The sequence below is a fragment of the Myxine glutinosa genome, chromosome 4, assembly GCF_964187855.1.
Source record: "Myxine glutinosa chromosome 4, kmMyxGlut1.1, whole genome shotgun sequence".
NCBI classification, from domain to species: Eukaryota; Metazoa; Chordata; class Myxini; order Myxiniformes; family Myxinidae; genus Myxine; species Myxine glutinosa.
This window is the reverse complement of record NC_136264.1, coordinates 104,660,900-104,683,437: the sequence shown is the minus strand read 5'-3', so window position 1 is coordinate 104,683,437 and position 22,538 is coordinate 104,660,900.

Here is a 22,538-nt window from a genome sequence, read left to right as displayed (position 1 = left end):
TGTGTTAGTGTTGAAAAACTACTTTTCGCACATGTGTTAGTGAAGGAAACCACTTTTCGCACTTGTATTATTGTGGAAAAAACACTTTTTGCACTTGGGATAGTGTTGAAAAACCACTTTTTGCACTTGTGTTAGTGTTGAAAAACCACTTTTTGCACTTGTGTTGGTGCAGGAAACCACTTTTGCACTTGTATTATTGTGGAAAAACCACTTTTCGCACTTGTGTTAGTGTTGAAAACCCACTTTTCGCACTTGTGTTAATGTTGAAAAACCACTTTTCGCACTTGTGTTGGTGCAGGAAACCACTTTTGCACTTGTATTCGTGTGGAAAAAACACTTTTTGCACTTGTGATAGTGTTGAAAAACCACTTTTCGCACTTATGTTAGTGTTGAAAACCCACTTTTCGCACTTGTGTTAGTGTTGAAAAACCACTTTTGCACTTGTATTAGTGTGGAAAAACCACTTTTCGCACTTGTGTTAGTGTTGAAAAACCACTTTTCGCATTTGTGTTAGTGTTGAAAAACCACTTTTCGCACTTGTGTTAGTGTTGAAAAACCACTTTTCGCACTTGTGTTGGTGCAGGAAACCACTTTTCCACTTGTATTAGTGTGGAAAAAACACTTTTTGCACTTGTGATAATGTTGAAAAACCACTTTTCGCACTTATGTTAGTGTTGAAAACCCACTGTTCGCACTTGTGTTAGTGTTGAAAAACCACTTTTGCACTTGTATTAGTGTGGAAAAACCACTTTTCGCACTTGTGTTAGTGTTGAAAAACCACTTTTCGCATTTGTGTTAGTGTTGAAAAACCACTTTTCGCACTTGTGTTAGTGTTGAAAAACCACTTTTCGCACTTGTGTTAGTGTTGAAAAACCACTTTTCGCACTTGTGTTGTTGCAGGAAACCAGTTTTCCACTTGTATTAGTGTGGGAAAACCACTTTTCGCATTGTGTTAGTGTTGAAAAACCACTTTTCGCACTTGTGTTAGTGTTGAAAAACCACTTTTCGCACTTGTGTTGGTGCAGGAAACCACTTTTGCACTTGTAGTAGTGTGGAAAAACCACTTTTCGCACTTGTGTTAGTGTTGAAAAACCACTTTTCGCACTTGTGTTGGTGCAGGAAACCACTTTTGCACTTGTATTAGTGTGGAAAAAGCACTTTTCGCACTTGTGTTAGTGTTGAAAAACCACTTTTCGCACTTGTGTCAGTGTTGAAAAAACACTTTTCGCACTTGTGTTAGTGAAGGAAACCACTTTTCGCACTTGTGTTAGTGTTGAAAACCCACTTTTCGCACTTGTGTTAGTGTTGTAAATCCACTTTTCGCACTTGTGTTGGTGCAGGAAAACCCCTTTTGCTCTTGTATTAGTGTGGAAAAAACACTTTTTGCACTTGTGATAGTGTTGAAAAACCACTTTTTGCACTTGTGTTAGTGTTGAAAAACCACTTTTCGCACTTGTGTTGGTGCAGGAAACCACTTTTGCACTTGTATTAGTGTGGAAAAACCACTTTTCGCACTTGTGTTAGTGTTGAAAAACCACTTTTCGCACTTGTGTTAGTGTTGAAAAACCACTTTTCGACTTGTGTTAGTGACGGAAACCACTTTTCGCACTTGTGTTAGTGTTGAAAAACCACTTTTCGCACTTGTGTTGGTGCAGAAAACCACTTTTGCACTTGTATTAGTGTGGAAAAAAACACTTTTTGCACTTGTGATAGTGTTGAAAAACCACTTTTCGCACTTGTGTTAGTGTTGAAAAACCACTTTTCGCACTTGTGTTGGTGCAGGAAACCACTTTTGCACTTGTATTAGTGTGGGAAAAACACTTTTTGCACTTGTGATAGTGTTGAAAAAACACATTTTGCACTTGTGTTAGTGTTGAAAAACCACTTTTCGCACTTGTGTTAGTGCAGGAAACCACTTTTGCACTTGTATTAGTGTGGAAAAACCACTTTTCGCACTTGTGTTAGTGTTGAAAAAACACTTTTCGGACTTGTGTTAGTGTTGAAAAACCACTTTTCGCACTTGTGTTGGTGCAGGAAACCACTTTTGCACTTGTATTAGTGTGGAAAAACCACTTTTCGCACTTGTGTTAATGTTGAAAAACCACTTTTCGCACTTGTGTTAGTGTTGAAAAACCACTTTTCGCACTTGTGTTAATGAAGGAAACCAATTTTCGCACTTGTGTTAGTGTTGAAAACCCACTTTTCACACTTGTGTTAGTGTTGAAAATCCACTTTTCGCACTTGTGTTGGTGCAGGAAACCACTTTTGCACTTGTATTAGTGTGGAAAAAACACTTTTTGCACTTGTGATAGTGTTGAAAAACCACTTTTCGCACTTGTGTTAGTGATGAAAAACCACTTTTCGCACTTGTGTTGGTGCAGGAAACCACTTTTGCACTTGTATTAGTGTGGAAAAAACACTTTTTGCACTTTTGATAGTGTTGAAAAACCACTTTTCGCACTTGTGTTAGTGTTGAAATACCACTTTTCGCACTTGTGTTAGTGTTGAAAAACTACTTTTCGCACATGTGTTAGTGAAGGAAACCACTTTTCGCACTTGTATTATTGTGGAAAAAACACTTTTTGCACTTGTGATAGTGTTGAAAAACCACTTTTTGCACTTGTGTTAGTGTTGAAAAACCACTTTTTGCACTTGTGTTGGTGCAGGAAACCACTTTTGCACTTGTATTATTGTGGAAAAACCACTTTTCGCACTTGTGTTAGTGTTGAAAACCCACTTTTCGCACTTGTGTTAATGTTGAAAAACCACTTTTCGCACTTGTGTTGGTGCAGGAAACCACTTTTGCACTTGTATTCGTGTGGAAAAAACACTTTTTGCACTTGTGATAGTGATGAAAAACCACTTTTCGCACTCATGTTAGTGTTGAAAACCCACTTTTCGCACTTGTGTTAGTGTTGAAAAACCACTTTTGCACTTGTATTAGTGTGGAAAAACCACTTTTCGCACTTGTGTTAGTGTTGAAAAACCACTTTTCGCATTTGTGTTAGTGTTGAAAAACCACTTTTCGCACTTGTGTTAGTGTTGAAAAACCACTTTTCGCACTTGTGTTGGTGCAGGAAACCACTTTTCCACTTGTATTAGTGTGGAAAAAACACTTTTTGCACTTGTGATAGTGTTGAAAAACCACTTTTCGCACTTATGTTAGTGTTGAAAACCCACTTTTCGCACTTGTGTTAGTGTTGAAAAACCACTTTTGCACTTGTATTAGTGTGGAAAAACCACTTTTCGCACTTGTGTTAGTGTTGAAAAACCACTTTTCGCATTTGTGTTAGTGTTGAAAAACCACTTTTCGCACTTGTGTTAGTGTTGAAAAACCACTTTTCGCACTTGTGTTAGTGTTGAAAAACCACTTTTCGCACTTGTGTTGTTGCAGGAAACCAGTTTTCCACTTGTATTAGTGTGGGAAAACCACTTTTCGCATTGTGTTAGTGTTGAAAAACCACTTTTCGCACTTGTGTTAGTGTTGAAAAACCACTTTTCGCACTTGTGTTGGTGCAGGAAACCACTTTTGCACTTGTAGTAGTGTGGAAAAACCACTTTTCGCACTTGTGTTAGTGTTGAAAAACCACTTTTCGCACTTGTGTTGGTGCAGGAAACCACTTTTGCACTTGTATTAGTGTGGAAAAACCACTTTTCGCACTTGTGTTAGTGTTGAAAAACCACTTTTCGCACTTGTGTTGGTGCAGGAAACCACTTTTGCACTTGTATTAGTGTGGAAAAAACACTTTTGCACTTGTTATAGTGTTGAAAAAACACTTTTTGCACTTGTGTTAGTGTTGAAAAACCACTTTTCACACTTGTGTTGGTGCAGGAAACCAATTTTGCACTTGTATTAGTGTGGAAAAACCACTTTTCGCACTTGTGTTAGTGTTGAAAAACCACTTTTCGCACTTGTGTTAGTGTTGAAAATCCACTTTTCGCACTTGTGTTGGTGCAGGAAACCACTTTTGCACTTGTATTAGTGTGGAAAAAACACTTTTTGCACTTGTGATAGTGTCGAAAAACCACTTTTCGCACTTGTGATAGTGTCGAAAAACCACTTTTCGCACTTGTGTTAGTGATGAAAAACCACTTTTCGCACTTGTGTTGGTGCAGGAAACCACTTTTGCACTTGTATTAGTGTGGAAAAAACACTTTTTGCACTTGTGATAGTGTTGAAAAACCACTTTTCGCACTTGTGTCAGTGTTGAAAAACCACTTTTCGCACTTGTGTCAGTGTTGAAAAACCACTTTTCGCACTTGTGTCAGTGTTGAAAAACCACTTTTCGCACTTGTGTCAGTGTTGAAAAACCACTTTTCGCACTTGTGTTAGTGACGGAAACCACTTTTCGCACTTGTGTTAGTGTTGAAAAACCACTTTTCGCACTTGTGTTGGTGCAGGAAACCACTTTTGCACTTGTATTAGTGTGGAAAAAAACACTTTTTGCACTTGTGATAGTGTTGAAAAACCACTTTTCGCACTTGTGTTAGTGTTGAAAAACCACTTTTCGCACCTGTGTTGGTGCAGGAAACCACTTTTGCACTTGTATTAGTGTAGGAAAAACACTTTTTGCACTTGTGATAGTGTTGAAAAAACACATTTTGCACTTGTGTTAGTGTTGAAAAACCACTTTTCGCACTTGTGTTAGAGCAGGAAACCACTTTTGCACTTGTATTAGTGTGGAAAAACCACTTTTCGCACTTGTGTTAGTGTTGAAAAACCACTTTTCGCACTTGTGTTGGTGCAGGAAACCACTTTTGCACTTGTAGTAGTGTGGAAAAACCACTTTTCGCACTTGTGTTAGTGTTGAAAAACCACTTTTCGCACTTGTGTTGGTGCAGGAAACCACTTTTGCACTTGTATTAGTGTGGAAAAACCACTTTTCGCACTTGTGTTAGTGTTGAAAAACCACTTTTCGCACTTGTGTTGGTGCAGGAAACCACTTTTGCACTTGTATTAGTGTGGAAAAAACACTTTTGCACTTGTTATAGTGTTGAAAAAACACTTTTTGCACTTGTGTTAGTGTTGAAAAACCACTTTTCGCACTTGTGTTGGTGCAGGAAACCAATTTTGCACTTGTATTAGTGTGGAAAAACCACTTTTCGCACTTGTGTTAGTGTTGAAAAACCACTTTTCGCACTTGTGTTAGTGTTGAAAAACCACTTTTCGCCCTTGTGTTAGTGAAGGAAACCACTTTTCGCACTTGTGTTAGTGTTGAAAACCCACTTTTCGCACTTGTGTTAGTGTTGAAAATCCACTTTTCGCACTTGTATTGGTGCAGGAAACCACTTTTGCACTTGTATTAGTGTGGAAAAAACACTTTTTGCACTTGCGATAGTGTCGAAAAACCACTTTTCGCACTTGTGTTAGTGATGAAAAACCACTTTTCGCACTTGTGTTGGTGCAGGAAACCACTTTTGCACTTGTATTAGTGTGGAAAAAACACTTTTTGCACTTGTGATAGTGTTGAAAAACCACTGTTCGCACTTGTGTCAGTGTTGAAAAACCACTTTTCGCACTTGTGTCAGTGTTGAAAAAACACTTTTCGCACTTGTGTTAGTGAAGGAAACCACTTTTCGCACTTGTGTTAGTGTTGAAAACCCACTTTTCGCACTTGTGTTAGTGTTGTAAATCCACTTTTCGCACTTGTGTTGGTGCAGGAAAACCCCTTTTGCTCTTGTATTAGTGTGGAAAAAACACTTTTTGCACTTGTGATAGTGTTGAAAAACCACTTTTTGCACTTGTGTTAGTGTTGAAAAACCACTTTTCGCACTTGTGTTGGTGCAGGAAACCACTTTTGCACTTGTATTAGTGTGGAAAAACCACTTTTCGCACTTGTGTTAGTGTTGAAAAACCACTTTTCGCACTTGTGTTAGTGTTGAAAAACCACTTTTCGACTTGTGTTAGTGACGGAAACCACTTTTCGCACTTGTGTTAGTGTTGAAAAACCACTTTTCGCACTTGTGTTGGTGCAGAAAACCACTTTTGCACTTGTATTAGTGTGGAAAAAAACACTTTTTGCACTTGTGATAGTGTTGAAAAACCACTTTTCGCACTTGTGTTAGTGTTGAAAAACCACTTTTCGCACTTGTGTTGGTGCAGGAAACCACTTTTGCACTTGTATTAGTGTGGGAAAAACACTTTTTGCACTTGTGATAGTGTTGAAAAAACACATTTTGCACTTGTGTTAGTGTTGAAAAACCACTTTTCGCACTTGTGTTAGTGCAGGAAACCACTTTTGCACTTGTATTAGTGTGGAAAAACCACTTTTCGCACTTGTGTTAGTGTTGAAAAAACACTTTTCGGACTTGTGTTAGTGTTGAAAACCCACTTTTCGCACTTGTGTTGGTGCAGGAAACCACTTTTGCACTTGTATTAGTGTGGAAAAACCACTTTTCGCACTTGTGTTAGTGTTGAAAAACCACTTTTCGCACTTGTGTTAGTGTTGAAAAACCACTTTTCGCACTTGTGTTAATGAAGGAAACCAATTTTCGCACTTGTGTTAGTGTTGAAAACCCACTTTTCACACTTGTGTTAGTGTTGAAAATCCACTTTTCGCACTTGTGTTGGTGCAGGAAACCACTTTTGCACTTGTATTAGTGTGGAAAAAACACTTTTTGCACTTGTGATAGTGTTGAAAAACCACTTTTCGCACTTGTGTTAGTGATGAAAAACCACTTTTCGCACTTGTGTTGGTGCAGGAAACCACTTTTGCACTTGTATTAGTGTGGAAAAAACACTTTTTGCACTTGTGATAGTGTTGAAAAACCACTTTTCGCACTTGTGTTAGTGTTGAAAAACCACTTTTCGCACTTGTGTTAGTGTTGAAAAACTACTTTTCGCACATGTGTTAGTGAAGGAAACCACTTTTCGCACTTGTATTATTGTGGAAAAAACACTTTTTGCACTTGTGATAGTGTTGAAAAACCACTTTTCGCACTTGTGTTAGTGCAGGAAACCACTTTTGCACTTGTATTAGTGTGGAAAAACCACTTTTCGCACTTGTGTTAGTGTTGAAAAAACACTTTTCGGACTTGTGTTAGTGTTGAAAAACCACTTTTCGCACTTGTGTTGGTGCAGGAAACCACTTTTGCACTTGTATTAGTGTGGAAAAACCACTTTTCGCACTTGTGTTAATGTTGAAAAACCACTTTTCGCACTTGTGTTAGTGTTGAAAAACCACTTTTCGCACTTGTGTTAATGAAGGAAACCAATTTTCGCACTTGTGTTAGTGTTGAAAACCCACTTTTCACACTTGTGTTAGTGTTGAAAATCCACTTTTCGCACTTGTGTTGGTGCAGGAAACCACTTTTGCACTTGTATTAGTGTGGAAAAAACACTTTTTGCACTTGTGATAGTGTTGAAAAACCACTTTTCGCACTTGTGTTAGTGATGAAAAACCACTTTTCGCACTTGTGTTGGTGCAGGAAACCACTTTTGCACTTGTATTAGTGTGGAAAAAACACTTTTTGCACTTTTGATAGTGTTGAAAAACCACTTTTCGCACTTGTGTTAGTGTTGAAAAACCACTTTTCGCACTTGTGTTAGTGTTGAAAAACTACTTTTCGCACATGTGTTAGTGAAGGAAACCACTTTTCGCACTTGTATTATTGTGGAAAAAACACTTTTTGCACTTGTGATAGTGTTGAAAAACCACTTTTTGCACTTGTGTTAGTGTTGAAAAACCACTTTTTGCACTTGTGTTGGTGCAGGAAACCACTTTTGCACTTGTATTATTGTGGAAAAACCACTTTTCGCACTTGTGTTAGTGTTGAAAACCCACTTTTCGCACTTGTGTTAATGTTGAAAAACAACTTTTCGCACTTGTGTTGGTGCAGGAAACCACTTTTGCACTTGTATTCGTGTGGAAAAAACACTTTTTGCACTTGTGATAGTGTTGAAAAACCACTTTTCGCACTTATGTTAGTGTTGAAAACCCACTTTTCGCACTTGTGTTAGTGTTGAAAAACCACTTTTGCACTTGTATTAGTGTGGAAAAACCACTTTTCGCACTTGTGTTAGTGTTGAAAAACCACTTTTCGCATTTGTGTTAGTGTTGAAAAACCACTTTTCGCACTTGTGTTAGTGTTGAAAAACCACTTTTCGCACTTGTGTTGGTGCAGGAAACCACTTTTCCACTTGTATTAGTGTGGAAAAAACACTTTTTGCACTTGTGATAGTGTTGAAAAACCACTTTTCGCACTTATGTTAGTGTTGAAAACCCACTTTTCGCACTTGTGTTAGTGTTGAAAAACCACTTTTGCACTTGTATTAGTGTGGAAAAACCACTTTTCGCACTTGTGTTAGTGTTGAAAAACCACTTTTCGCACTTGTGTTAGTGTTGAAAAACCACTTTTCGCATTTGTGTTAGTGTTGAAAAACCACTTTTCGCACTTGTGTTAGTGTTGAAAAACCACTTTTCGCACTTGTGTTAGTGTTGAAAAACCACTTTTCGCACTTGTGTTGTTGCAGGAAACCAGTTTTCCACTTGTATTAGTGTGGGAAAACCACTTTTCGCATTGTGTTAGTGTTGAAAAACCACTTTTCGCACTTGTGTTAGTGTTGAAAAACCACTTTTCGCACTTGTGTTGGTGCAGGAAACCACTTTTGCACTTGTAGTAGTGTGGAAAAACCACTTTTCGCACTTGTGTTAGTGTTGAAAAACCACTTTTCGCACTTGTGTTGGTGCAGGAAACCACTTTCGCACTTGTGTTAGTGTTGAAAAACCACTTTTGCACTTGTATTAGTGTGGAAAAACCACTTTTCGCACTTGTGTTAGTGTTGAAAAACCACTTTTCGCATTTGTGTTAGTGTTGAAAAACCACTTTTCGCACTTGTGTTAGTGTTGAAAAACCACTTTTCGCACTTGTGTTAGTGTTGAAAAACCACTTTTCGCATTTGTGTTAGTGTTGAAAAACCACTTTTCGCACTTGTGTTAGTGTTGAAAAACCACTTTTCGCACTTGTGTTAGTGTTGAAAAACCACTTTTCGCACTTGTGTTGTTGCAGGAAACCAGTTTTCCACTTGTATTAGTGTGGGAAAACCACTTTTCGCATTGTGTTAGTGTTGAAAAACCACTTTTCGCACTTGTGTTAGTGTTGAAAAACCACTTTTCGCACTTGTGTTGGTGCAGGAAACCACTTTTGCACTTGTAGTAGTGTGGAAAAACCACTTTTCGCACTTGTGTTAGTGTTGAAAACCCACTTTTCGCACTTGTGTTGGTGCAGGAAACCACTTTCGCACTTGTGTTAGTGTTGAAAAACCACTTTTGCACTTGTATTAGTGTGGAAAAACCACTTTTCGCACTTGTGTTAGTGTTGAAAAACCACTTTTCGCATTTGTGTTAGTGTTGAAAAACCACTTTTCGCACTTGTGTTAGTGTTGAAAAACCACTTTTCGCACTTGTGTTAGTGTTGAAAAACCACTTTTCGCACTTGTGTTGTTGCAGGAAACCAGTTTTCCACTTGTATTAGTGTGGGAAAACCACTTTTCGCATTGTGTTAGTGTTGAAAAACCACTTTTCGCACTTGTGTTAGTGTTGAAAAACCACTTTTCGCACTTGTGTTGGTGCAGGAAACCACTTTTGCACTTGTAGTAGTGTGGAAAAACCACTTTTCGCACTTGTGTTAGTGTTGAAAAACCACTTTTCGCACTTGTGTTGGTGCAGGAAACCACTTTTGCACTTGTATTAGTGTGGAAAAACCACTTTTCGCACTTGTGTTAGTGTTGAAAAACCACTTTTCGCACTTGTGTTGGTGCAGGAAACCACTTTTGCACTTGTATTAGTGTGGAAAAAACACTTTTGCACTTGTTATAGTGTTGAAAAAACACTTTTTGCACTTGTGTTAGTGTTGAAAAACCACTTTTCACACTTGTGTTGGTGCAGGAAACCAATTTTGCACTTGTATTAGTGTGGAAAAACCACTTTTCGCACTTGTGTTAGTGTTGAAAAACCACTTTTCGCACTTGTGTTAGTGTTGAAAATCCACTTTTCGCACTTGTGTTGGTGCAGGAAACCACTTTTGCACTTGTATTAGTGTGGAAAAAACACTTTTTGCACTTGTGATAGTGTCGAAAAACCACTTTTCGCACTTGTGATAGTGTCGAAAAACCACTTTTCGCACTTGTGTTAGTGATGAAAAACCACTTTTCGCACTTGTGTTGGTGCAGGAAACCACTTTTGCACTTGTATTAGTGTGGAAAAAACACTTTTTGCACTTGTGATAGTGTTGAAAAACCACTTTTCGCACTTGTGTCAGTGTTGAAAAACCACTTTTCGCACTTGTGTCAGTGTTGAAAAACCACTTTTCGCACTTGTGTCAGTGTTGAAAAACCACTTTTCGCACTTGTGTCAGTGTTGAAAAACCACTTTTCGCACTTGTGTTAGTGACGGAAACCACTTTTCGCACTTGTGTTAGTGTTGAAAAACCACTTTTCGCACTTGTGTTGGTGCAGGAAACCACTTTTGCACTTGTATTAGTGTGGAAAAAAACACTTTTTGCACTTGTGATAGTGTTGAAAAACCACTTTTCGCACTTGTGTTAGTGTTGAAAAACCACTTTTCGCACCTGTGTTGGTGCAGGAAACCACTTTTGCACTTGTATTAGTGTAGGAAAAACACTTTTTGCACTTGTGATAGTGTTGAAAAAACACATTTTGCACTTGTGTTAGTGTTGAAAAAACACTTTTCGGACTTGTGTTAGTGTTGAAAAACCACTTTTCGCACTTGTGTTGGTGCAGGAAACCACTTTTGCACTTGTATTAGTGTGGAAAAACCACTTTTCGCACTTGTGTTAATGTTGAAAAACCACTTTTCGCACTTGTGTTAGTGTTGAAAAACCACTTTTCGCACTTGTGTTAATGAAGGAAACCAATTTTCGCACTTGTGTTAGTGTTGAAAACCCACTTTTCACACTTGTGTTAGTGTTGAAAATCCACTTTTCGCACTTGTGTTGGTGCAGGAAACCACTTTTGCACTTGTATTAGTGTGGAAAAAACACTTTTTGCACTTGTGATAGTGTTGAAAAACCACTTTTCGCACTTGTGTTAGTGATGAAAAACCACTTTTCGCACTTGTGTTGGTGCAGGAAACCACTTTTGCACTTGTATTAGTGTGGAAAAAACACTTTTTGCACTTTTGATAGTGTTGAAAAACCACTTTTCGCACTTGTGTTAGTGTTGAAAAACCACTTTTCGCACTTGTGTTAGTGTTGAAAAACTACTTTTCGCACATGTGTTAGTGAAGGAAACCACTTTTCGCACTTGTATTATTGTGGAAAAAACACTTTTTGCACTTGTGATAGTGTTGAAAAACCACTTTTTGCACTTGTGTTAGTGTTGAAAAACCACTTTTTGCACTTGTGTTGGTGCAGGAAACCACTTTTGCACTTGTATTATTGTGGAAAAACCACTTTTCGCACTTGTGTTAGTGTTGAAAACCCACTTTTCGCACTTGTGTTAATGTTGAAAAACAACTTTTCGCACTTGTGTTGGTGCAGGAAACCACTTTTGCACTTGTATTCGTGTGGAAAAAACACTTTTTGCACTTGTGATAGTGTTGAAAAACCACTTTTCGCACTTATGTTAGTGTTGAAAACCCACTTTTCGCACTTGTGTTAGTGTTGAAAAACCACTTTTGCACTTGTATTAGTGTGGAAAAACCACTTTTCGCACTTGTGTTAGTGTTGAAAAACCACTTTTCGCATTTGTGTTAGTGTTGAAAAACCACTTTTCGCACTTGTGTTAGTGTTGAAAAACCACTTTTCGCACTTGTGTTGGTGCAGGAAACCACTTTTCCACTTGTATTAGTGTGGAAAAAACACTTTTTGCACTTGTGATAGTGTTGAAAAACCACTTTTCGCACTTATGTTAGTGTTGAAAACCCACTTTTCGCACTTGTGTTAGTGTTGAAAAACCACTTTTGCACTTGTATTAGTGTGGAAAAACCACTTTTCGCACTTGTGTTAGTGTTGAAAAACCACTTTTCGCACTTGTGTTAGTGTTGAAAAACCACTTTTCGCATTTGTGTTAGTGTTGAAAAACCACTTTTCGCACTTGTGTTAGTGTTGAAAAACCACTTTTCGCACTTGTGTTAGTGTTGAAAAACCACTTTTCGCACTTGTGTTGTTGCAGGAAACCAGTTTTCCACTTGTATTAGTGTGGGAAAACCACTTTTCGCATTGTGTTAGTGTTGAAAAACCACTTTTCGCACTTGTGTTAGTGTTGAAAAACCACTTTTCGCACTTGTGTTGGTGCAGGAAACCACTTTTGCACTTGTAGTAGTGTGGAAAAACCACTTTTCGCACTTGTGTTAGTGTTGAAAAACCACTTTTCGCACTTGTGTTGGTGCAGGAAACCACTTTCGCACTTGTGTTAGTGTTGAAAAACCACTTTTGCACTTGTATTAGTGTGGAAAAACCACTTTTCGCACTTGTGTTAGTGTTGAAAAACCACTTTTCGCATTTGTGTTAGTGTTGAAAAACCACTTTTCGCACTTGTGTTAGTGTTGAAAAACCACTTTTCGCACTTGTGTTAGTGTTGAAAAACCACTTTTCGCATTTGTGTTAGTGTTGAAAAACCACTTTTCGCACTTGTGTTAGTGTTGAAAAACCACTTTTCGCACTTGTGTTAGTGTTGAAAAACCACTTTTCGCACTTGTGTTGTTGCAGGAAACCAGTTTTCCACTTGTATTAGTGTGGGAAAACCACTTTTCGCATTGTGTTAGTGTTGAAAAACCACTTTTCGCACTTGTGTTAGTGTTGAAAAACCACTTTTCGCACTTGTGTTGGTGCAGGAAACCACTTTTGCACTTGTAGTAGTGTGGAAAAACCACTTTTCGCACTTGTGTTAGTGTTGAAAACCCACTTTTCGCACTTGTGTTGGTGCAGGAAACCACTTTCGCACTTGTGTTAGTGTTGAAAAACCACTTTTGCACTTGTATTAGTGTGGAAAAACCACTTTTCGCACTTGTGTTAGTGTTGAAAAACCACTTTTCGCATTTGTGTTAGTGTTGAAAAACCACTTTTCGCACTTGTGTTAGTGTTGAAAAACCACTTTTCGCACTTGTGTTAGTGTTGAAAAACCACTTTTCGCACTTGTGTTGTTGCAGGAAACCAGTTTTCCACTTGTATTAGTGTGGGAAAACCACTTTTCGCATTGTGTTAGTGTTGAAAAACCACTTTTCGCACTTGTGTTAGTGTTGAAAAACCACTTTTCGCACTTGTGTTGGTGCAGGAAACCACTTTTGCACTTGTAGTAGTGTGGAAAAACCACTTTTCGCACTTGTGTTAGTGTTGAAAAACCACTTTTCGCACTTGTGTTGGTGCAGGAAACCACTTTTGCACTTGTATTAGTGTGGAAAAACCACTTTTCGCACTTGTGTTAGTGTTGAAAAACCACTTTTCGCACTTGTGTTGGTGCAGGAAACCACTTTTGCACTTGTATTAGTGTGGAAAAACCACTTTTCGCACTTGTGTTAGTGTTGAAAAACCACTTTTCGCATTTGTGTTAGTGTTGAAAAACCACTTTTCGCACTTGTGTTAGTGTTGAAAAACCACTTTTCGCACTTGTGTTAGTGTTGAAAAACCACTTTTCGCATTTGTGTTAGTGTTGAAAAACCACTTTTCGCACTTGTGTTGGTGCAGGAAACCACTTTCGCACTTGTGTTAGTGTTGAAAAACCACTTTTGCACTTGTATTAGTGTGGAAAAACCACTTTTCGCACTTGTGTTAGTGTTGAAAAACCACTTTTCGCATTTGTGTTAGTGTTGAAAAACCACTTTTCGCACTTGTGTTAGTGTTGAAAAACCACTTTTCGCACTTGTGTTAGTGTTGAAAAACCACTTTTCGCACTTGTGTTGTTGCAGGAAACCAGTTTTCCACTTGTATTAGTGTGGGAAAACCACTTTTCGCATTGTGTTAGTGTTGAAAAACCACTTTTCGCACTTGTGTTAGTGTTGAAAAACCACTTTTCGCACTTGTGTTGGTGCAGGAAACCACTTTTGCACTTGTAGTAGTGTGGAAAAACCACTTTTCGCACTTGTGTTAGTGTTGAAAAACCACTTTTCGCACTTGTGTTGGTGCAGGAAACCACTTTTGCACTTGTAGTAGTGTGGAAAAACCACTTTTCGCACTTGTGTTAGTGTTGAAAAACCACTTTTCGCACTTGTGTTGGTGCAGGAAACCACTTTTGCACTTGTATTAGTGTGGAAAAACCACTTTTCGCACTTGTGTTAGTGTTGAAAAACCACTTTTCGCATTTGTGTTAGTGTTGAAAAACCACTTTTCGCACTTGTGTTAGTGTTGAAAAACCACTTTTCGCACTTGTGTTAGTGTTGAAAAACCACTTTTCGCATTTGTGTTAGTGTTGAAAAACCACTTTTCGCACTTGTGTTAGTGTTGAAAAACCACTTTTCGCACTTGTGTTAGTGTTGAAAAACCACTTTTCGCACTTGTGTTGTTGCAGGAAACCAGTTTTCCACTTGTATTAGTGTGGGAAAACCACTTTTCGCATTGTGTTAGTGTTGAAAAACCACTTTTCACACTTGTGTTGGTGCAGGAAACCAATTTTGCACTTGTATTAGTGTGGAAAAACCACTTTTCGCACTTGTGTTAGTGTTGAAAAACCACTTTTCGCACTTGTGTTAGTGTTGAAAATCCACTTTTCGCACTTGTGTTAGTGATGAAAAACCACTTTTCGCACTTGTGTTGGTGCAGGAAACCACTTTTGCACTTGTATTAGTGTTGAAAAACCACTGTTCGCACTTGTGTCAGTGTTGAAAAACCACTTTTCGCACTTGTGTCAGTGTTGAAAAAACACTTTTCGCACTAGTGTTAGTGAAGGAAACCACTTTTCGCACTTGTGTTAGTGTTGAAAACCCACTTTTCGCACTTGTGTTAGTGTTGTAAATCCACTTTTCGCACTTGTGTTGGTGCAGGAAAACCCCTTTTGCTCTTGTATTAGTGTGGAAAAAACACTTTTTGCACTTGTGATAGTGTTGAAAAACCACTTTTTGCACTTGTGTTAGTGTTGAAAAACCACTTTTCGCACTTGTGTTGGTGCAGGAAACCACTTTTGCACTTGTATTAGTGTGGAAAAACCACTTTTCGCACTTGTGTTCGTGTTGAAAAACCACTTTTCGCACTTGTGTTAGTGTTGAAAAACCACTTTTCGACTTGTGTTAGTGACGGAAACCACTTTTCGCACTTGTGTTAGTGTTGAAAAACCACTTTTCGCACTTGTCTTGGTGCAGAAAACCACTTTTGCACTTGTATTAGTGTGGAAAAAAACACTTTTTGCACTTGTGATAGTGTTGAAAAACCACTTTTCGCACTTGTGTTAGTGTTGAAAAACCACTTTTCGCACTTGTGTTGGTGCAGGAAACCACTTTTGCACTTGTATTAGTGTGGGAAAAACACTTTTTGCACTTGTGATAGTGTTGAAAAAACACATTTTGCACTTGTGTTAGTGTTGAAAAACCACTTTTCGCACTTGTGTTAGTGCAGGAAACCACTTTTGCACTTGTATTAGTGTGGAAAAACCACTTTTCGCACTTGTGTTAGTGTTGAAAAAACACTTTTCGGACTTGTGTTAGTGTTGAAAAACCACTTTTCGCACTTGTGTTGGTGCAGGAAACCACTTTTGCACTTGTATTAGTGTGGAAAAACCACTTTTCGCACTTGTGTTAGTGTTGAAAAACCACTTTTCGCACTTGTGTTAGTGTTGAAAAACCACTTTTCGCACTTGTGTTAATGAAGGAAACCAATTTTCGCACTTGTGTTAGTGTTGAAAACCCACTTTTCACACTTGTGTTAGTGTTGAAAATCCACTTTTCGCACTTGTGTTGGTGCAGGAAACCACTTTTGCACTTGTATTAGTGTGGAAAAAACACTTTTTGCACTTGTGATAGTGTTGAAAAACCACTTTTCGCACTTGTGTTAGTGATGAAAAACCACTTTTCGCACTTGTGTTGGTGCAGGAAACCACTTTTGCACTTGTATTAGTGTGGAAAAAACACTTTTTGCACTTGTGATAGTGTTGAAAAACCACTTTTCGCACTTGTGTTAGTGTTGAAAAACCACTTTTCGCACTTGTGTTAGTGTTGAAAAACTACTTTTCGCACATGTGTTAGTGAAGGAAACCACTTTTCGCACTTGTATTATTGTGGAAAAAACACTTTTTGCACTTGGGATAGTGTTGAAAAACCACTTTTTGCACTTGTGTTAGTGTTGAAAAACCACTTTTTGCACTTGTGTTGGTGCAGGAAACCACTTTTGCACTTGTATTATTGTGGAAAAACCACTTTTCGCACTTGTGTTAGTGTTGAAAACCCACTTTTCGCACTTGTGTTAATGTTGAAAAACCACTTTTCGCACTTGTGTTGGTGCAGGAAACCACTTTTGCACTTGTATTCGTGTGGAAAAAACACTTTTTGCACTTGTGATAGTGTTGAAAAACCACTTTTCGCACTTATGTTAGTGTTGAAAACCCACTTTTCGCACTTGTGTTAGTGTTGAAAAACCACTTTTGCACTTGTATTAGTGTGGAAAAACCACTTTTCGCACTTGTGTTAGTGTTGAAAAACCACTTTTCGCATTTGTGTTAGTGTTGAAAAACCACTTTTCGCACTTGTGTTAGTGTTGAAAAACCACTTTTCGCACTTGTGTTGGTGCAGGAAACCACTTTTCCACTTGTATTAGTGTGGAAAAAACACTTTTTGCACTTGTGATAATGTTGAAAAACCACTTTTCGCACTTATGTTAGTGTTGAAAACCCACTGTTCGCACTTGTGTTAGTGTTGAAAAACCACTTTTGCACTTGTATTAGTGTGGAAAAACCACTTTTCGCACTTGTGTTAGTGTTGAAAAACCACTTTTCGCATTTGTGTTAGTGTTGAAAAACCACTTTTCGCACTTGTGTTAGTGTTGAAAAACCACTTTTCGCACTTGTGTTAGTGTTGAAAAACCACTTTTCGCACTTGTGTTGTTGCAGGAAACCAGTTTTCCACTTGTATTAGTGTGGGAAAACCACTTTTCGCATTGTGTTAGTGTTGAAAAACCACTTTTCGCACTTGTGTTAGTGTTGAAAAACCACTTTTCGCACTTGTGTTGGTGCAGGAAACCACTTTTGCACTTGTAGTAGTGTGGAAAAACCACTTTTCGCACTTGTGTTAGTGTTGAAAAACCACTTTTCGCACTTGTGTTGGTGCAGGAAACCACTTTTGCACTTGTATTAGTGTGGAAAAAGCACTTTTCGCACTTGTGTTAGTGTTGAAAAACCACTTTTCGCACTTGTGTCAGTGTTGAAAAAACACTTTTCGCACTTGTGTTAGTGAAGGAAACCACTTTTCGCACTTGTGTTAGTGTTGAAAACCCACTTTTCGCACTTGTGTTAGTGTTGTAAATCCACTTTTCGCACTTGTGTTGGTGCAGGAAAACCCCTTTTGCTCTTGTATTAGTGTGGAAAAAACACTTTTTGCACTTGTGATAGTGTTGAAAAACCACTTTTTGCACTTGTGTTAGTGTTGAAAAACCACTTTTCGCACTTGTGTTGGTGCAGGAAACCACTTTTGCACTTGTATTAGTGTGGAAAAACCACTTTTCGCACTTGTGTTAGTGTTGAAAAACCACTTTTCGCACTTGTGTTAGTGTTGAAAAACCACTTTTCGACTTGTGTTAGTGACGGAAACCACTTTTCGCACTTGTGTTAGTGTTGAAAAACCACTTTTCGCACTTGTGTTGGTGCAGAAAACCACTTTTGCACTTGTATTAGTGTGGAAAAAAACACTTTTTGCACTTGTGATAGTGTTGAAAAACCACTTTTCGCACTTGTGTTAGTGTTGAAAAACCACTTTTCGCACTTGTGTTGGTGCAGGAAACCACTTTTGCACTTGTATTAGTGTGGGAAAAACACTTTTTGCACTTGTGATAGTGTTGAAAAAACACATTTTGCACTTGTGTTAGTGTTGAAAAACCACTTTTCGCACTTGTGTTAGTGCAGGAAACCACTTTTGCACTTGTATTAGTGTGGAAAAACCACTTTTCGCACTTGTGTTAGTGTTGAAAAAACACTTTTCGGACTTGTGTTAGTGTTGAAAAACCACTTTTCGCACTTGTGTTGGTGCAGGAAACCACTTTTGCACTTGTATTAGTGTGGAAAAACCACTTTTCGCACTTGTGTTAATGTTGAAAAACCACTTTTCGCACTTGTGTTAGTGTTGAAAAACCACTTTTCGCACTTGTGTTAATGAAGGAAACCAATTTTCGCACTTGTGTTAGTGTTGAAAACCCACTTTTCACACTTGTGTTAGTGTTGAAAATCCACTTTTCGCACTTGTGTTGGTGCAGGAAACCACTTTTGCACTTGTATTAGTGTGGAAAAAACACTTTTTGCACTTGTGATAGTGTTGAAAAACCACTTTTCGCACTTGTGTTAGTGATGAAAAACCACTTTTCGCACTTGTGTTGGTGCAGGAAACCACTTTTGCACTTGTATTAGTGTGGAAAAAACACTTTTTGCACTTTTGATAGTGTTGAAAAACCACTTTTCGCACTTGTGTTAGTGTTGAAATACCACTTTTCGCACTTGTGTTAGTGTTGAAAAACTACTTTTCGCACATGTGTTAGTGAAGGAAACCACTTTTCGCACTTGTATTATTGTGGAAAAAACACTTTTTGCACTTGTGATAGTGTTGAAAAACCACTTTTTGCACTTGTGTTAGTGTTGAAAAACCACTTTTTGCACTTGTGTTGGTGCAGGAAACCACTTTTGCACTTGTATTATTGTGGAAAAACCACTTTTCGCACTTGTGTTAGTGTTGAAAACCCACTTTTCGCACTTGTGTTAATGTTGAAAAACCACTTTTCGCACTTGTGTTGGTGCAGGAAACCACTTTTGCACTTGTATTCGTGTGGAAAAAACACTTTTTGCACTTGTGATAGTGATGAAAAACCACTTTTCGCACTCATGTTAGTGTTGAAAACCCACTTTTCGCACTTGTGTTAGTGTTGAAAAACCACTTTTGCACTTGTATTAGTGTGGAAAAACCACTTTTCGCACTTGTGTTAGTGTTGAAAAACCACTTTTCGCATTTGTGTTAGTGTTGAAAAACCACTTTTCGCACTTGTGTTAGTGTTGAAAAACCACTTTTCGCACTTGTGTTGGTGCAGGAAACCACTTTTCCACTTGTATTAGTGTGGAAAAAACACTTTTTGCACTTGTGATAGTGTTGAAAAACCACTTTTCGCACTTATGTTAGTGTTGAAAACCCACTTTTCGCACTTGTGTTAGTGTTGAAAAACCACTTTTGCACTTGTATTAGTGTGGAAAAACCACTTTTCGCACTTGTGTTAGTGTTGAAAAACCACTTTTCGCATTTGTGTTAGTGTTGAAAAACCACTTTTCGCACTTGTGTTAGTGTTGAAAAACCACTTTTCGCACTTGTGTTAGTGTTGAAAAACCACTTTTCGCACTTGTGTTGTTGCAGGAAACCAGTTTTCCACTTGTATTAGTGTGGGAAAACCACTTTTCGCATTGTGTTAGTGTTGAAAAACCACTTTTCGCACTTGTGTTAGTGTTGAAAAACCACTTTTCGCACTTGTGTTGGTGCAGGAAACCACTTTTGCACTTGTAGTAGTGTGGAAAAACCACTTTTCGCACTTGTGTTAGTGTTGAAAAACCACTTTTCGCACTTGTGTTGGTGCAGGAAACCACTTTTGCACTTGTATTAGTGTGGAAAAACCACTTTTCGCACTTGTGTTAGTGTTGAAAAACCACTTTTCGCACTTGTGTTGGTGCAGGAAACCACTTTTGCACTTGTATTAGTGTGGAAAAAACACTTTTGCACTTGTTATAGTGTTGAAAAAACACTTTTTGCACTTGTGTTAGTGTTGAAAAACCACTTTTCACACTTGTGTTGGTGCAGGAAACCAATTTTGCACTTGTATTAGTGTGGAAAAACCACTTTTCGCACTTGTGTTAGTGTTGAAAAACCACTTTTCGCACTTGTGTTAGTGTTGAAAATCCACTTTTCGCACTTGTGTTGGTGCAGGAAACCACTTTTGCACTTGTATTAGTGTGGAAAAAACACTTTTTGCACTTGTGATAGTGTCGAAAAACCACTTTTCGCACTTGTGATAGTGTCGAAAAACCACTTTTCGCACTTGTGTTAGTGATGAAAAACCACTTTTCGCACTTGTGTTGGTGCAGGAAACCACTTTTGCACTTGTATTAGTGTGGAAAAAACACTTTTTGCACTTGTGATAGTGTTGAAAAACCACTTTTCGCACTTGTGTCAGTGTTGAAAAACCACTTTTCGCACTTGTGTCAGTGTTGAAAAACCACTTTTCGCACTTGTGTCAGTGTTGAAAAACCACTTTTCGCACTTGTGTCAGTGTTGAAAAACCACTTTTCGCACTTGTGTTAGTGACGGAAACCACTTTTCGCACTTGTGTTAGTGTTGAAAAACCACTTTTCGCACTTGTGTTGGTGCAGGAAACCACTTTTGCACTTGTATTAGTGTGGAAAAAAACACTTTTTGCACTTGTGATAGTGTTGAAAAACCACTTTTCGCACTTGTGTTAGTGTTGAAAAACCACTTTTCGCACCTGTGTTGGTGCAGGAAACCACTTTTGCACTTGTATTAGTGTAGGAAAAACACTTTTTGCACTTGTGATAGTGTTGAAAAAACACATTTTGCACTTGTGTTAGTGTTGAAAAACCACTTTTCGCACTTGTGTTAGAGCAGGAAACCACTTTTGCACTTGTATTAGTGTGGAAAAACCACTTTTCGCACTTGTGTTAGTGTTGAAAAACCACTTTTCGCACTTGTGTTGGTGCAGGAAACCACTTTTGCACTTGTAGTAGTGTGGAAAAACCACTTTTCGCACTTGTGTTAGTGTTGAAAAACCACTTTTCGCACTTGTGTTGGTGCAGGAAACCACTTTTGCACTTGTATTAGTGTGGAAAAACCACTTTTCGCACTTGTGTTAGTGTTGAAAAACCACTTTTCGCACTTGTGTTGGTGCAGGAAACCACTTTTGCACTTGTATTAGTGTGGAAAAAACACTTTTGCACTTGTTATAGTGTTGAAAAAACACTTTTTGCACTTGTGTTAGTGTTGAAAAACCACTTTTCGCACTTGTGTTGGTGCAGGAAACCAATTTTGCACTTGTATTAGTGTGGAAAAACCACTTTTCGCACTTGTGTTAGTGTTGAAAAACCACTTTTCGCACTTGTGTTAGTGTTGAAAAACCACTTTTCGCCCTTGTGTTAGTGAAGGAAACCACTTTTCGCACTTGTGTTAGTGTTGAAAACCCACTTTTCGCACTTGTGTTAGTGTTGAAAATCCACTTTTCGCACTTGTATTGGTGCAGGAAACCACTTTTGCACTTGTATTAGTGTGGAAAAAACACTTTTTGCACTTGCGATAGTGTCGAAAAACCACTTTTCGCACTTGTGTTAGTGATGAAAAACCACTTTTCGCACTTGTGTTGGTGCAGGAAACCACTTTTGCACTTGTATTAGTGTGGAAAAAACACTTTTTGCACTTGTGATAGTGTTGAAAAACCACTGTTCGCACTTGTGTCAGTGTTGAAAAACCACTTTTCGCACTTGTGTCAGTGTTGAAAAAACACTTTTCGCACTTGTGTTAGTGAAGGAAACCACTTTTCGCACTTGTGTTAGTGTTGAAAACCCACTTTTCGCACTTGTGTTAGTGTTGTAAATCCACTTTTCGCACTTGTGTTGGTGCAGGAAAACCCCTTTTGCTCTTGTATTAGTGTGGAAAAAACACTTTTTGCACTTGTGATAGTGTTGAAAAACCACTTTTTGCACTTGTGTTAGTGTTGAAAAACCACTTTTCGCACTTGTGTTGGTGCAGGAAACCACTTTTGCACTTGTATTAGTGTGGAAAAACCACTTTTCGCACTTGTGTTAGTGTTGAAAAACCACTTTTCGCACTTGTGTTAGTGTTGAAAAACCACTTTTCGACTTGTGTTAGTGACGGAAACCACTTTTCGCACTTGTGTTAGTGTTGAAAAACCACTTTTCGCACTTGTGTTGGTGCAGAAAACCACTTTTGCACTTGTATTAGTGTGGAAAAAAACACTTTTTGCACTTGTGATAGTGTTGAAAAACCACTTTTCGCACTTGTGTTAGTGTTGAAAAACCACTTTTCGCACTTGTGTTGGTGCAGGAAACCACTTTTGCACTTGTATTAGTGTGGGAAAAACACTTTTTGCACTTGTGATAGTGTTGAAAAAACACATTTTGCACTTGTGTTAGTGTTGAAAAACCACTTTTCGCACTTGTGTTAGTGCAGGAAACCACTTTTGCACTTGTATTAGTGTGGAAAAACCACTTTTCGCACTTGTGTTAGTGTTGAAAAAACACTTTTCGGACTTGTGTTAGTGTTGAAAAACCACTTTTCGCACTTGTGTTGGTGCAGGAAACCACTTTTGCACTTGTATTAGTGTGGAAAAACCACTTTTCGCACTTGTGTTAGTGTTGAAAAACCACTTTTCGCACTTGTGTTAGTGTT